Source organism: Osmerus mordax, chromosome 5 (genome assembly GCF_038355195.1).
Source record: "Osmerus mordax isolate fOsmMor3 chromosome 5, fOsmMor3.pri, whole genome shotgun sequence".
In the NCBI taxonomy this organism is placed as follows: domain Eukaryota; kingdom Metazoa; phylum Chordata; class Actinopteri; order Osmeriformes; family Osmeridae; genus Osmerus; species Osmerus mordax.
Genome location: NC_090054.1, coordinates 2,124,442 through 2,128,421, shown reverse-complemented (window position 1 = coordinate 2,128,421; position 3,980 = coordinate 2,124,442).

Here is a 3,980-nt window from a genome sequence, read left to right as displayed (position 1 = left end):
TGGGGGCGTGTGTGTGTGGGGGCATGTGTGTGTGGGGGTGTGTGTGTGTGGGGGGGGGTGTCTGGGTGAAACAGACGCCTATGATATATGCAGTGCTAAACTAGCTAACCATAGCCACCTCACCCTCACAGGGACCATGACTAATGGCAGACACACACACTTACACACACACACACACACACACACACACACACACACACACACACACACACACACACTCACAAACCACCACCAAAAGTAGACTACTATTTCAAGGGATGGTGTGTGAAGCTGGTATGCTATGTGGATTTCTCCACAGCATGGAGTGTGTGCATAACCAAGTGTGTGTGCTTACATGTGTGTGTGTGTTTGTAAATGTATGTGTCTGTGTGAGTGTGTATGTGTATTGTTGGTCTTGCCCAGGCTAGTAAAATAAACCAGTGTGTGTGTGTGGCGGGGGGAGAGGGGGGGTATGAGGAGTGTGGCAGGGGGGGGGGGGTATGGAGTGTGAGGAGTGTGGCGGGGGGGGGGGGGGCTATGGAGTGTGAGGAGTGTGGCGGGGGGGGGGGGGCTATGGAGTGTGAGGAGTGTGGCGGGGGGGGGGGGGGCTATGGAGTGTGAGGAGTGTGGCGGGGGGGGGGGGGCTATGGAGTGTGAGGAGTGTGGCGGGGGGGGGGGGGCTATGGAGTGTGAGGAGTGTGGCGGGGGGGGGGGGGCTATGGAGTGTGAGGAGTGTGGCGGGGGGGGGGGGCTATGGAGTGTGAGGAGTGTGGCGGGGGGGGGGGGCTATGGAGTGTGAGGAGTGTGGCGGGGGGGGGGGGGCTATGGAGTGTGAGGAGTGTGGCGGGGGGGGGGGGGGGGGGGCTATGGAGTGTGAGGAGTGGTTCGGACAGTCCCATACCTTTGACTCCACACACACTTTAACACTGTTTTAGGATTAGGACAGACTGCCAATAGACTAACGTGTTTGTGTTTCTGTGTGTGTGTTTCTGTGTGTGTCTGTGTGTCTGTCTGTGTGTGTCTGTGTGTGTGTCTGTGTGTGTGTCTGTGTGTGTGTGCGTGTATATCTGTGGGTGTGTTTGAATGTGTTTGTGTCTGGCTGTGTGCGTGTGTATGTGTCTGTCTGAATGTTTGTGAGTGTGTCTGAATGTGTGTGTGTCTGGCTGTGTGCGTGTGTCTGTCTGAATGTTTGTGAGTGTGTCTGAATGTGTGTGTCTGGCTGAATGTGTGTGTCTGGCTGAATGTGTGTGTGTGTCTGTCTAAATGTTTGTGCGTGCCTGCGTGTGTGTCTGGCCTCCTCTGGTGACATCATAGGGTGATAATAACCTTTAGTCTGGTTCAGACAGCGGGCTTGGCTGCCAACATGTCTGCTCATGTTATAGGCATGGAGTCCTGAGCCAGACCATTAGCAGGGGGGGAATGCTCCGGTCTGACCTGCTCAAAGCTAGGAAGATTTTCACTCTGATCCACACACGCAAATAAACACATGAGACATCTATTGACAACAGTGTGTAATCATTTATACAACAAGCCTTGAAATCCACTGGTCATGGGCTAGATATGAAGGGTGCCTTTATTGGACTTTCTAGAGCTGTAGGTGTTAAAGGGAATTTGGGATAATGCTGCCCGTTTTATCAGATTTTTTCTACAATCCCTAACCCTCACCAAAAGATGTGTCTGACTAACACTGATCCTAATCGTTACCTTCAACCTTCCATACTAACCAAACCCTAAACCCTCCTCTGCAGATCTGCTCTACCAGTCTCCATCTGAGAGACTTAGGGGAGCCTTGGCAACAAAGCTCTCCTACTGATCCTGATCGTCTCCCTTAACAACATACCTTCCCTACTTACCTTAACCCTTAACTACACACCTTCCATACTAACCGTAACCCTGCTAACCTTAACCCTTAACAACACACCTTCCCTACTAACCTTAACTCTTAACAACACAGCTTCCCTACTAACCTTAACCATACTAACCTTAACCCTGCTAACCTTAACCCTTAACTACACACCTTCCATACTAACCTTAACTCTTAACAACACAGCTTCCCTACTAACCTTAACCATACTAACCTTAACCCTGCTAACCTTAACCCTTAACTACACACCTTCCATACTAACCTTATCCTTGCTAACCTTAACCCTTAACAACACATCTTCCCTACTAATCTTAACCCTTAACAACACACCTTCCCTGCTAACCTTAACCCTTAACAACACACCTTCCCTGCTAACCTTAACCCTTAACAACACACCTTCCCTGCTAACCTTAACCCTTAACAACACACCTTCCATACTAACCTTAACCCTTAACAACACACCTTCCCTGCTAACCTTAACCCTGCTAACCTTAACTCTTAACAACACACCTTCCCTGCTAACCTTAACCCTGCTAACTTTAACCCTTAAGAACACACCTTAACCCTACTACCCTTAACCCTGCTAACCTTAACCCTTAACAACACACCTTAACCCTACTAACCTTAACCCTGCTAACCTTAACTCTTAACAACACACCTTCCCTGCTAACCTTAACTCTTAACAACACACCTTCCCTGCTAACCTTAAGTAAGGTAGGAAGGGAGGGTGGAGGTGGGGTGACTGCAGAATGCAGTGAGTATATTTACCATATGCAGGGTGGAGGAGGGGTGGAGGAGGGTGGAGGAGGGGTGGAGGTGGCGTGACTGCAGAATGCAGTGAGCATATCTACCATACGCAGGGTTTGAAGAGACTGTGTGTGTCTGTGTGTGTGTCTGTGTGTGTGTTGCTCTGTGTGTGTGGTGCTGTTTGTGTTTGTGTTGTTCTGTGTGTGTCTGTGTGTGTCGTGCTGTGTGTGTGTGTGTTGTGCTGTGTGTGTGTGTGTGTTGTGGTGTGTGTGTGTGTGTGTAATGGTGTGTGTGTGTGCATATGTACTGCTCTCCCACGGTGCCAGCAGTCTCCAGTACGTGTGCTGTGTAAAGCCAGCCTGTCAGAGGAGGTGACCTGAAAGGCTGCTCTGTGTGCAGACGCTGTGTTGACTAAGGCGGTGTTCACACTTGACTTCAGCGCCTTTTGAGCGCCTTTTGCCTTTTCAGAAAAGCGCTGGATGACGTCCAGCGCCTTTCTGACGAGCATTCTGTAACCTGAACGGGAATCATACATTCTTGCAATACATTATTATCCGTTATTTTCCGTTGCTTACTTATTGACAGCTAGCTACTATGGCGAATAAAATGAAATTACTTGCTTTAGCTTTGGCGTTTGAGGAGCCATAGAGTGTACCTTCCCTACTAGGGAAGACTGTTAGGACGCTGTGTTGACTAAGACTGTTAGGACGCTGTGTTGACTAAGACTGTTAGGACGCTGTGTTGACTAAGACTGTTAGGATGCTGTGTTGACTAAGACTGTTAGGACGCTGTGTTGACTAAGACTGTTAGGATGCTGTGTTGACTAAGACTGTTAGGATGCTGTGTTGACTAAGACTGTTAGGACGCTGTGTTGACTAAGACTGTTAGGACGCTGTGTTGACTAAGACTGTTAGGACGCTGTGTTGACTAAGACTGTTAGGACGCTGTGTTGACTAAGACTGTTAGGACGCTGTGTTGACTAAGACTGTTAGGACGCTGTGTTGACTAAGACTGTTAGGACGCTGTGTTGACTAAGACTCATCTCCCTCCACTGGCTTCCCATCACGGCCCGTATCAGATTCAAGACCATGGTAATGGCCTTCCGAGCGGTGAACGGGACTGCACCCGACTACATCAAGTCTCTCCTCCGCCACCTACGGTGTAAGGCTGGAGTATAACCAGACGGTCCTCTGACAACCGTCTGGTGGTCCCACCGCTCAAGAGCACCCGGTCCCAACACAAGCTCTTGTCTTGTCTGGCCCCCCAATGGTGGAATCAACTCCCCACCTCCATCAGAGACACTAAGGGCCTCATGTTCTAACGCTTTTGCGCCCACTTCAGGCGTATTTGTCTCGCAATTTGCGCATAAAAGCATGGTGAGGTATGTACA